A 14,201-nucleotide genomic window follows, 5' to 3' on the forward strand; every position below is an offset into this window, starting at 1 on the left:
TCTATCTTGCATCTCAGCAAATCTTTGCTCCCAATCAGGAGGAGCTTGAGGTGGATTTACAGGGCGACCACCCTGAGCTCTGCCACGGCCACGGCCGCGTCCACGAGGATTTTGAGGATTCCCCTGACCGCTTCCGGTCTCAACCATGCCACCTTGACTTCTTGTATTTCGCGGGGCGTCCATTTAATAGGACTTAGCCTGCGAATCCATAAGCCAGGCAGGTTAGACAGCGATCAAAATTAACACCGCTCTTAATAACTTAAAGGCAACACACTTTCTTTTCTTTTTTTTTAAGGAAATATATTTAATTTAAATCTAATATGCTTCCTAACATGCTTTCACATTCATATTTATTTAAAATACTAAACAAGTACGGGCTTACTGAACCGTGAACCGAGCTTTCTCTGATGAAGATTGTACATGTCATAGTAAGCTTCGGTAGACAAACCTGGCGGCTCTGATACCAAAATTGTAACGCCCTAATGCTAAGGCACGCTACAGTGCTTTTTCAATTATTGTGCAATCTTTGCTAATCAAAGAAATTTCTCGAAAAACGTGTCAAATTAAAACTTTTGCTTTAAATATTAAACTTTGTAATATAATATAATATTTACAAATCCCGGGATCCCAATTTCAAACTTTTAAAAATTTACTGTTTCAACTTTACATTTCAAAATATATAACTTCCAGGTTGCACAGCGACTTTCAAAATATAACTCCCAGATGTCCCGAGACCGAACACTCCAGGTCGCGCCGCTTGACATGTACAATCTCACCCGAGCTCAGGTTCATTCCTGTTCAGCCTTCGCCTTTCCTTTACCTACACATGGAAGCAGAAACTGTGAGTCAACAGACTCAGTAAGAAATGCATATAACATACCATATAATTTCCGACCTGTAAATAGGCGCCCATACACCTATTTACAGAGCTTAACAGATGAGTATGAACGTTCAATACCAGGGTACAACCACTATACCACATACACATCGTACCTCACTGTACGAGTGTTGGTAGGGTTTATCCCGATCACTGAGTAACACTGAGCGATGTACCACACACCTTAGCATTTTCCCATGCTTGTGTTGGTATCACTGTATCGTACTCACAATCACAACAATCACTGTACCAATACACTCTATAACCTATTCATACAAGTGTTGGTAGTGCTTAGCATAATTCAAGCATGCATATATAAACACATATACACACATTCAGATAATCACATCATACATTATACACAGTTCTTACCTGTTTTCCGAATTCAAGTGTGCTGGCCGGCCTGAACGGAATTCACGTGCTAGATGGATGCCCTAATCACAATAATAGTAATACAGATGAGTGACTCGCTAAATCACTTTCCGGGACTTTAAACTTGAAACTAAAAGTTTCCCTATCGATAAACCTCATGGCAATACCCTAAATATCTCAAAATTGGCCAAAACTAGGGTTCTGGAAATTCCCCCAACAGGCAGACCGGTTCCCAACCGGCATCCCAGTTCTGGGTCACCAACCGGTCGACCGGTTGGTACTGGCCTCCCAGAACCGGAATTCCGGTTCTACTACTGGGAACCAAAAATCATCCCCCTTAATTCAATTCAATCCCAAACCTTACCAAACTCTCCAGTATACCTATACAATGCATAAACATCCATTTCCAACAAACAAATCACAGAACAAATCAATAATTCAAATTATGCCATTAAAGCTCAAAGCTTGAGTTTCAAAACTCAAGCTTGCTTAAAACCATTCTCAAGCATCAAAAACAATAGCTAGGGACTCAAATCAACTCAACCTAACCCCAGAATTCGAACCCTAAGCAATTCAAAACCCAACAGCCACTAAACCTAGAAATTCATAGTGAAACTAAACTAAAACTTCAAAAACTTAAGGGGAGAAGAACTAGGGTTACCTTGCCTTGATTCCTCTTGAATCCTTTGCTGAAAACACAAGAATTCAACTCCCAAAATCCCTTGCCCTTGCTGCCTTCGAAGAGAGAAAGAGAGAAGAAAGAGCTTCTCTTGAATTTTGGTTTTTCCTTTGTTTTTTCCTCAAATGAAATGGTTTTTCCTCAATTAATTCATTGCTGAAAAATAATATGCTAGGTGTCAACTAGAGGGACAGCCACCTAATCCACCATTAAACAAAATGTCTAAAATGCCCTTAGACTTAAAACTAGGGTATTTCTAAAGCTAGGGGTAAAATGGTCAATTCCATAACCCCGCTCAATCCCGATAATTTATTTTCTCTGAATTATTTCCCACCATGAAATAGGGTTCTAAACTTACCCATGTGATCAATCTAGCCATCCATCGCATTTTGCGTTGTCGCCGAACAAAAATTACAAAATTAACATATTTCACATATAAACTAAATAATACCCCTAGAGTTTAATAAAATCTCCGGAATGGAGAAATTATAACTCTAATATTTATTTCTAAATATTGGGGTCCACATTTAAAATTAATTCACAAATAATAAATAAATAATAAAAATTAGTGCTAATTGCCTTTTCTAATCCACATTACTAGAGCGGTCATTACATGAGAGGTGCAGGTTGTTCATTCCTTAGTGCATGGTCTAAATCCATACATCCCAGAACTATAAGTAGGTTCCTTTTCCAATCCTTGAAATTGGTCCCATTAAGCATAGGAATAGAATTAATGTTAGCAGATATTGAGGCAGCAGAAGATGAACTAGCTGAATATAGAAAAAATAAAACAAGCTCACATTAATATGCATAATTAAACAATAAATTCAAAAATTGGTTAATCCCATCTCAAGATACCAAACACACATTAATATCAAGTCTTTGGACAGTAATATTAACTGTAAGCGGTACTCTTGGTGTAGCAATCAAATATTGACGATAAAATTGTGTCAAACAATAGATTAATCTTTGGACTAACGTATTGCTCACACAAAATACCTTATAATTGTCACACATTTATCGCCACAGGTATGTTTGAAAGCTAGCAAAATATTCACTTACCTTTGGGCTAGTCAATATAAGCATTAATTACAAACATACAACCATCCTAATATTTAAATAAATTAATCTACACAAAAGAGGTCACTTTGGCGACATATTGTTTCAATTAATTTACTCAAAATATTAGTCATAAACCAACACCAAAATTTGAATTTAATTGTTTCTAAAATATCTTAACTAAAATAAATTATACCGTAGCATATATACTGTAATATATAATAATAAAAATAAAACTGTGTGTATATAAAACTGTAAGCTTTATGTATATACAGTAGAACCTCTATTTAAGAATACTCTATTCAAGAATAACCTCTAATTTGTTATAAAAAAAATCAAGTCCCGATTTGGGCCAGTTATAAATAAGAATAACCTCTATATTGTAATTAGTTATACATTTTTTAAGTCCCGTATTAATAAAATATACCTCTATATAAGAATAATTACATCTTAAAAAAATATATATACATTTTATAAATTTACTTATGTAGAATTAATAGTTTTATTTCAAATTATAGTACATGTATAAATATTATATGTACTCGAAAATAATTTTAATATAATATAGTATTAAGAATTGTTTATTGGTATTTTTGTTACATTGATATTTTTTGATATTTTGATTTTTTTTTTCAAGTGTAACTCTATTTAGTTATAACCTCTCAATTAGAATATTATTTTCTTAGTCCCAAGTGTATTCTTGGATAGAGGTTCTACTGTATATATTAACATGTATACTGTCTATATGGGGCGTGCGTCACTATTGAAGCCAAACAATAGCAAACAATCATCACAATTCAATACTGAAGACATATATAAAATTTTAATAATATATATGAAATCCACACGTTGAATCCACACATCCAAGAAAAAAAAAACATATTCGATACATAATATATATATACACCGAAAGAAAATAAAACAGTAATCATCCCATTATTTACTTTTCAAATCAAACCAAATTTTCAACATATATATAAATAACCTGAAGTCGGACGGTACTGAAGCTAAGGGTGGGCTTTAATTCAGTTATGATAATTAGAGGCATATATATACTGAAGCCAAAAAAGTAATACAGGAGGCCTGTACGATCATCAGATCAAAAATATGATATAGATCAAAATCTAATTGCAAAAACCCCAAATTTAATAAACCAAATCATCAGATCTTCAATCAATTTAGCAAAAGGTGGCTCAGGTACCACTTGTTAGGATTTATAAAACACTTAAGAAATATATAAATCACAGATCTAAACATATTCCTAAAGGTGCTTTAATATAGAAAACCCTAAATCATAAATCTATAAAGCCTTTGCTAAATTAAAGAAGAAGAAGATGATAAAATATGAGCGGAAGCACTAACCTGAAGCCATTGTTGGAGATTGCAGAGAAGGTTTTGATCTTCCAAGAATACACTATTTTCTAGAGTATTTTCTCTGATGGGGAAGGAGAGAATACAGAAACCCTGGTGTTTCTTGGGGACCACTACCTATTTATAGACTCATCTTAGAATGAGTTTTGGGTATTTATAATTTGGCCCCTCAACAAATTATAAATTAACTTATGGTATCTACACATTAATTCCATGACACTTTAATACCCTTTTGATACCCATAACATAATTGGTCATTTAATTTTGTATCACACTTTATAATAGCATATACATTATACATATGTACCCACATAGGATTTTTAATCCAACATTTCTATGCTTAATTTACTTAATTAAAAAAATATATCAAAAAATATCTCTTTTTACACTATATCAAAAATATGTTCATACAAAATATTTAACTCAAACTCAACTTTTTCTTTTCTTATTTTTCTTGCTAAAAAACTTTTTTTAAAATTTTTTTTTACCGATGGAACAATCTCAGCCCATGTGATATAAAAATGAAAGATTTGTTTAATTAGATAGAACAATTAAGTATAAAAACTCAAAATTTTTGAATTTTACCCATTCATGGGTAATACACATTAAGAGTGCACCCAAACAAATATATATATATAATCACAAAAATCATAACCCAGAAAATATATAAATAACAATTTAAACATGAAATGAGACTTAGGATTTGTAAAAATCTCTACTTCTTCCCCAATTTCCAATCACCAGAAAACTCAGTGAGCCATCTTCTTTAGGTGAGTGATTGAATTGTTCAAGCTCTGATGATACTAATATTGTGGTATTTTCAACAAGCAAGTGTACGTATCGTAAACAAGTAATAGACTCACAAAGAGTGAGGTCGATCCCACATGGATTGTAGTTAAGTACTTTAAAATTAAATTTTTAATTACTTCTATTTGGTTAATTCAAAATTAAATTTATAAACATTAAAGAAACAATGAAATTAAGAAGCAATTAAATCAAAAAGGAAATTAATACTGAATAAAGTTAGGGCTTCGATTTTAATTGTATGGCCTAATATGATATACTTCCTGTTACCAATATTTATGTAATAGTAAGTTTACTAAGGTAATTTATAGTCTTCTTAGATATATAAATCTCAATTATATGTAAATTTTCTACTTTCGTGATAAAGTAAACATGCATGCAACATGCATTAAACACAAAAATCCTATAAGCTATCTAAACTATACATACTCTCGTACTATATCGAAATTCAGTTTTATCTCACTATAGCATAATTACACACTTCTCAAATCTCGCATCGAAATTATAGATAGTTAATTGGTGATCAGGCAATTAAAAATAATTAAGTACGAATGAAATAGAATACATAAAAACTGAGGGAAAATAAATTATATTAAAACCATAAAACAATATCAACAATATTCATCTAAACTTTAATTAAATGTTTAGCTATGCATGTTCATTGTAGCAAATTCACACATATTAATTTAAGAAAAGAGGAGAGAATAGAGAAGAAAAGAATGCTGAAAATCTCGTTGAAAAAGCCTTCGCGATTGATTTTTATCTCTAATTTCGTCCTCCTTGATTGCTTGTGAAAAACTATTGAAGTCCAATTCTTATATAGCCAAAAAATAGAAAGAAAAAAGATAAAAAAAATGCTAAAAAAACTTATTTTTCTTAGGATTAGAAGGAGCGGGCCATGGCCTATGATTTCCATGCCTAGGCGCGTCCCCCTTTATTTGGGCAGCGAGTTTTCTACTGTATCGACTGATTGTATTTTGCCCATAACTCTCTCCATATTGCTCGAATTAGACGATTCAAGATGTTCCACAAAGATGAAAGAGAGATCTAGAAATTTTATGTTTTGACTTTTTCCAAAATCTAATCAGAACATAGTTTAATTCAAGCTTGAAGTTTCAACTTTATTTTTGCACAATTTTCTCTATTTTATAGATTATCTTCTTTCTTTTTTTTTTTTTTGAGATCTTTTTATCTTTTTTTTTTCATCTTATTCCTTAGATATTCTCTAATCTTCTTCTATTTTAAATCTGCAAAAATAAAAGATAATAAGCGTAAAATTTCTCCAAACAAGAGTAGAACTAAATTTAAAATATGCTAAAAATTAACCTAAAAATAATACTAAAAACAACCTAACAAATTCCCCCAAACCAAACATTTACTCGTCCTCGAGTAAAACACTAAATGAAAAACAAAAGTAAAACAAGTCAATCTCCTGAACATGAGTAATTTTCAAGTAGACTCAATAACATGATTATGAAAAATTTCACTTATGTATACAATCCAGAATTTCAGTTCAATTACGCCCTTGACACACTTCAATTTAATTTCATCCAGCTCATGAAACCATAGAATGAAATTAACTAACAATTGAACCACTTTATGGATGCCAATTACAACTGTGACAGTCAGTAGTCCCGTGATCCGTAAGGGGAAATACCGGGTAAGCTGTGCAATCCCACACCGCCTGGGGAAGGTCAAGTGGGATGATTCTGAGACTGTGTAGGTATGGGACTACAGAGTTGAAGAGAGCTTAAATGGATTGATTGGTACTACCTATATCAACAAGGTGCATCTTATTTTTAGGTAGCCCATCACGAAAGAACTCCACAGTTAAGCGTGGTTGACCTGGGACAATTTCAGGATGGGTGACCTCCTGGGAAGTTTTCCCAGGAAGCGTGCGAGTGAGGACAAAACATGCTGGAAACACTTGTGTTGGTCTCTAGGGCCAGTCGTCATTCCAGGAAGCAGCCAAAGTGGCGTACTCGTGTATAAGAGCCAATTATTCCGTGGGTGTAAGGGCCCAATGGAGGCTTGAAGCGGGGACATTACAAATGGTATCAAAGCCTTGACCCAGCCGGAAGTGTGGTCGACGAGGACGTCGGACCCTGTAAGGGGGGTGATTGTGACAGTCAGTAGTCCCGTGATCCGTAAGGAAAAATACCGGGTAAGCTGTACAATCCCACACCGCCTGGGGAAGGTCAAGTGGGATGATTCTGAGACTGTGTAGGTATGGGACTACACAGTTGAAGGGAGCTTAAATGGATTGATTGATACTACCTATATCAACAAGATGCATCTTGTTTTTCGGTAGCCCATCACGAAAGAACTCCACAGTTAAGCGTGGTTGACCTGGGACAATTTCAGGATGGGTGACCTCCTGGGAAGTTTTCTCAGGAAGCGTGCGAGTGAGGACAAAGCATGCTGGAAATACTTGTGTTGGTCTCTAGGGTCAGTCGTCATTCCAGGAAGCAGCCAAAGTGGCGTACTCGTGTATAAGAGCCAATTATTCCGTGGGTGTAAGGGCCCAATGGAGGCTTGAAGCGGGGACGTTACAACAACCATCAATCCACTAACCCAAAATTTCATATGCTTGCAATACTTACTATTCTCCACTAATATATATTAATGCACAACCAAGAATCAGAAGGTCTTTCTAGGCTTGTAATGTTAGGCTTAGGTAAGGGTAATTGAAATGGTCATTTAGGCTTGCCTATACCATAAGTTTCTCCAATCATGTCACCCAAAAGAAATTTTTCACACACAATCCCAATTCCCCTTTTCTAATTACATGAGAGAATTTTTTTTTTCTATTTATTTTCAACAAGATTGCAACAACTTTAAATTTATTTATTTATTTTTCAGGTTACTGTCAATCTAAATTTTCTTCGTATTCTCTCAATTTTCACACTTTTTTCCACACACACACACAACAAAGTTCCCATTCGAATTCCCTCAAACTAAAGGTCCACTTATGGTATACTTAGGGTTAAATTTTGGATATTCAAGGTTTATCTTTTCTAGGCTCAAAATGTGTAGAAACAAAGAATAGGCCAAGGCTCAAAAAAGGGCAACTAGGCTAAAATTATAGGGATGACTTGAAAGGCACAATTGATAAAAAAAAATACCTAAATCACTTTCCTAATCATGCATAATTTATTATTTCGCCTAAAATAGCAAGCAAGCAAGTTCTAGAATGTAACACCCTAACTAGCATAGGCGTATTACGTGATTTTTAAACGTACTGTGCAGCTCGTTGCTAATCAACGAGGTTTATGGAAATTGTGATTAATTAAAACTTTTTCTTTTTAATTAAACTTATAAAATATTTTATACAAAAATACTCGGGATCCCGATTACAAAATACTTACAAAAGTTTACTGTCTAATACAAAATATTTATCGCCTAGCGACTAATTACAAAAAAAAAAAAGCACTGCTGTCCCGAGGATCGTACGCTCCAGGTCTAACCGCCCCGACATGTACAATCTTCACCGACTCACTCTCACGGTTCCTCAGCTTTGGCCTTGGCCTTACCTACACATAAACATAGCACTGTGAGTCGACAGACTTAGTAAGAAAAGCATAAACATAATCATACATAAATCCCGGGTTATGATCAGACGCCCATACCCCTGACCATAACCCTAACTGTCGTGTCCCACACGATACTGAGTCTCGAACGTTCATAAGACGGTACTATTGACAAGTAACAGCCTATACTCGGTTCACTGGTCATACTCCAACTGCTAGTCATACTCTAGCCTAACCGATGTGCTACAGTATCAGCCTATACTCGGTTCACTGGTCATACTCCAGCTGCTAGTCATACTCTAGCCTAACCGATATGATATGGTCGGATGGTACGAAGCCAACATACATATCTAATGTAATCTAATAGGCTTCCTAACATGCACGCTAAACATGTAATACATATGCATACTGTTATACTAATCTTACCTCAATTCTGAATTCAGGTGTGCGGGTCAACTTGAGTGGAACTATCAGCTCGGCGGATTACAGGCTCCTAAACCGTAAAAATCACAACACCGATAAGAGACGCGCTAAATCACAACCGCGACAAAGGTTTTAAAACCAAACTTAACCTACTGTAACTTAAAACAAAAATACCCCCAAACTAGCAGGGAACAATCTGCCCGAAAACTCGAAACTAGCACGAAACGACAAGTTGAGAAAAACCGGTTTCACACCCTACTACAAAATCTGGGTAACCGATTTTACAAGCAGTGTAAAACCGGCCGGTTTTACCCAGAAAACCATCAAAAATCAATTCTCCAACCAAAACGTTTCCAAACTCAACCAAACTTTCCAGACCTGCTAATTAGACCCTAATAAACATTTTCCAAGTGATAAAACAAAGCTTCATGCATAAAATCAAAATCCACCATTAAAGCTCCAAGCTTTGAGTTCAAAACTCAAACTTGGTTAAACAACACTATCATGCATCAAACCTTGCTTAAAATTACATAATCAACCATATAGAAACTGCAGAAATCAACAGCAAGCATCAACAAAAACCACAGCAACAGATTCTTCATTCTTTCTTTGAAAACTATATTTTTGAGTAAAAACTTCCAACTTGAAACAAAGCAACTAGCATGCATCAAACTAGGTTTCATCTACTCAAAATAACAAGATTAAACCTCTGAAACAACAACAAAATCACAGTAACAACATCAACCTAAACTAAGCATGCAAACCATCATTTTCTTCCCAAAATTTTCGAGAACTTAAAAGCAAGTTAATGAAATCATACCAACAACTTAGGAACACTAAATCTTGAAAAAAGAAGCTTGAATCACCAAGAAAAACCCCCACTTCCTTGCTGCTCAAGGTGGACCGAAAGGGGAGAGAGAGAGAGAGAGAGAGAGAGAGAGAGCTTGAGATTTTCTAATTTTTTAAGTTTTGAAATCTTGAATAAAGGAGAGAAATGCAACCTAATAAACCCTTATTTCAGCCAAATAATTGCCACATAATCACATAATTTCCAATTACAAAGTCCACTAAAGGACAAAATATCATTGGGGCAAAATGACCAATTTGCCCCTCCATACTAAAATAACATACAAGGGTACTAAAGGGTATTTTTGGGAAATTCTAACTTCCCGACCACTCCCGACATTCCCAATGTCTAATAAAACGTCCCAATATACTAACATACTAAGTTGTGATTTTACTGAGCCAAACACCAAGTTCCATGTTACCGGGCACCGAAAATGCAAAATTATGAAATTCACTATATGACATAAAATGCATTTCAGAATTCAATAATAACAGCATAAATAATTATTTAACTATCTATAAATAATTTTCCATAATTAAGCATAATTAACTGCTAATTTCCAAATTAAACTAAGCGGTCTTTACATAGAAGTTTCCAAACAACTTTCCACAAGTCACAATTAGCATACTTAAACCAATTTAATTACAAGAAAATTACCTAATATGATTTCATGTTCTTTTAAAGCAAAAATTGAAATTAGTCAAGAATGTAATATCACCAAGCCCACAGATTTTTCGAAAAATAAATGAACTTTTCAAATCATGCTATCTACCTACTTTCAAATTGATGCAAAACAAAGAAACACTAAAAACTAAAAATTAATAAAAAAAAAAAAAATTAAGTTCACCCCCCAAACTAAAGTGACACATTGTCCTCAATGTGACATAAAGAAAAGGGAACTTACCTGAGCGCCACATCAATATGGCGGTGATAATGATGGTTGCAAAGTTCAACTAGGATATAGTCCACCCATTGCATTCATAAGGGCCCTTGTACCAAAAGAAGAGAATTGTCCTCCAACGCTGCAAATTTGAAAGCTATCCCTAGAATGAGAGTTACCTTCACAATTCCCACACATCAGTCTTTTCATATGTCATCGAAAAGATCGAAATCGTTATTTGGACTTCCCTTTCTTTTTGTTGGTAGTTAATTCTCGACCAACCTTTACTACTTCCACTCGACAACAAGTAGGAATTTCAGTTGCGGCAAAGAAACCAAAGCTGAACATCATAGGCCGGCAGGGTTACTACAACCATTAGCCTTTCCTAAGTGGAAGTGGGAAGACATTGCAATGGATTTCGTGGTTAGTTTGCATAGAACCACGAGAATGTATGATTCGGTATGGGTCATTTTTTGCCAGTAAAGATTACCTACACAGTGGATCAGTATGTTGAACTATATGTAAAAGAGATAGTTCATCTCCATGGAGCTCCTAAATCCATTGTTTCAGACAGGGATCTAAAGTTTACATCAAAATTTTGGGTGAGTCTTCAGAAGGCTATGGGTACAAAGCTGAAGTTTAGTATAGCTTTTCACCCTCAAACTGATGGGCAATCAAAGAGAACTATTAAGATACTAGAGGATTTACTGCGATCCTGTGTCATGGACTTTGAGGGTTCATAGAACAAGTGCTTGCCTTTAATTGAATTCTCCTACAACAACAACTACCTAAGTACGATAGGGATGGCTCCTTATGAGATGTTGTATGGTAGAAAATGTTTTTCCCCAATTCATAGGGACAAAACTGGAGAAAGGAAGTACTTGGGTCCAGAATTAGTTCAGAAAACAAATGAAGCTATAGATAAGATCAAGGCTTGGATGCTTGCTTCTCAAAGTAGGCAGAAAAGTTATGCTGATCCAAAGCACAGAGATGTTACATTTCAGGCGGGGGAACATGTGTTTCTATGAGTTTCTCTAGTCAAGGGTATTAGACACTTCAGGAAGAGAGGAAATTTAAGCCCTAGGTTCATTGGGCCATTTCAAATACTCGAAAAGGTCAGGCAGGTAGCGTATCGGCTAGCCTTACCACCAGCATTATCGGCTATCCATAATGTATTTCATATTTCAATGTTGAGGAAATATATTTCACATCTGACTCATGTCTTGAGTTACGAAGCCCTTGAACTACAGTCAGACTTGTCCTACAAAGAACAGGCAGTTCAGATTCTTGATAGAAAGGAAAAAGTTCTTCAAAACAAGACCATAGCCTTGGTCAAAGTGCTCTGGAGGAACAGCAAAGCCACCTGGGAGTTAGAGTCTGACATGAGGACTCAATATCTAGAGCTATTTAGGTTAGATTTTGAGGACGAAATCCTTTTAATAGGGGGATAATTGTAATTACTGAATTTATAATATGGATTAGTAAAGGCAATTATCACTAATTATTGATATTTTTATAGTTATTTGTAAATTTAATTAATTATGCGTCCCATTATTAAAAATGGGCATTAGAGTTATAATTTCTTAATTCCAGAGATTTTATTAAACTCTAGGTGTATTATGTGTGTTATATTTGAATTATGCTATTTTTACAATTTATGCTCGACGACAATAGAAAATGTGATAGATGGTTATTTTAATCACATGGGTAAGTCTAGAACATTTTCTTAGTGGGATATATGTTGGAGAAAAATAGAATACCAAATTTGAGCGGGGTTAGGGTTTTTGACCATTTTACCCCTAGGCCTGAATTGGCTTTATTTAAGCACCAAGGGTATTTTAGTAATTTTGTGAGGGGGAGTAGGTGGCTGCATGTGTGTGTGACAGCTGCCCCCTTTGTTTGTGCTAAATAATTGAATTATGTTGCATTTTCGAAATAAGGAAATTAGAAAGAATAATCAAGAAATTAAGAGAAAAACCATTTTCCCTTTCTCTCTCCTTGCTCGTGTACCACCAAACTAGAAAGAACCAACCATTTTTTTCTTTTATTTCTAGAATTCAGTAGGGATTCATGTAGGATTCAAGTTAAGGTAACCCCTAGAACACTTACTCTTTGTTTTTCAAGCTTTGGTTTTGGTTTGGATGTGTGATTTTGAGTATTAACGGTTGTTCGGGTTAGAGCTATTTGTAATTCAGTTTCTGAGTATAATTATAGTTTATTTTAAGTTCTAGTAGGTGTTTTAGAGTTGTGGGATGATGGATGTACAAGTTTGAGTTTGAAAACTAGTTCATCCATGGCATATTTTGAGTGTGTGTTTTTTTTTTTGGTTTTGTTGATTGGAAATGATTGTGTAAGCTCATTATAGGTGTTCTGGAAAGTTTGGTGGCATTTGGACAAGTTTTGAGCAAGTTTGGAATTGTTTGGGGAAACCTAGTGCAAACCGGTTAACCGATTTGCCAGGACCTATAAAACCGATTAACCGGTTTTGACAGATTCCCCGAACAACTCATTTTCTTAATTTGTGCCCATTTCAGTGCCTTGGTTGGGTGATTTCCTATTTCCTTGGATATTTTAGTTCCAATTAGTAACAGCAGAAACTTAAGTTGTAGGTTCGGGTTTCCTAGATTAGGGTTTTGACATGTGATTTACCCGGTTATGTTATGTGATTAGGGCATCCATCGAGCACGAGACTTTCCGTTTAGATTGATATATATATATATGCGAATGTATGTATGTGTGAAATATATATATGCATGCTTGGTTTGATTCATACACTACCAACACTTGTACGATAGCGGTACAGAGTGCATTGGTAAAGTGTACGATGTCTGAAGAGTACATTACGGTGTTACCAGCACTTGAACGAGTAGGTATAAGGTGTAAGTGGTACAACACTTAACAGTACTCGGGGTACGGTTCTTACCCTACCTACACTAGTACGATGGTGGTACTCAGTGCATGTGGTACAGTGGTACATGGTCGTATCTTAGTATGGAACGTTCTTACACATTTGTTAAGCCTTGTAAATAGGTGTATGGGCGCCTAGATACAAGTTGGTATTATGTGATATGTTATATGCTTTTCTTACTGAGTCTGTCGACTCACAGTTCTAATTTCATGTTTAGGTAAAGGAAAGGCAAAGGCTGAATAGGAGTGAGCCTGAGCTAGGATGAGGCTGTACATGTCATGGCGGTGCGACCTGGAGTGTTCGGTCTCGGGACATCTTGGGTTATCATTTTGTAGTCGTTGTGCGACCTGCCTTTTGTATTCTGAATATTTTGTAAAAAAGTTTAGAAATGGGATCCCAGCTTTTGTAAACAATTATGTAAAGTTTCTAAAGTTTCATAGTTAATATTAAA

The sequence above is a fragment of the Cannabis sativa genome, chromosome 5 (assembly GCF_029168945.1).
Source record: "Cannabis sativa cultivar Pink pepper isolate KNU-18-1 chromosome 5, ASM2916894v1, whole genome shotgun sequence".
Classification (NCBI taxonomy): domain Eukaryota; kingdom Viridiplantae; phylum Streptophyta; class Magnoliopsida; order Rosales; family Cannabaceae; genus Cannabis; species Cannabis sativa.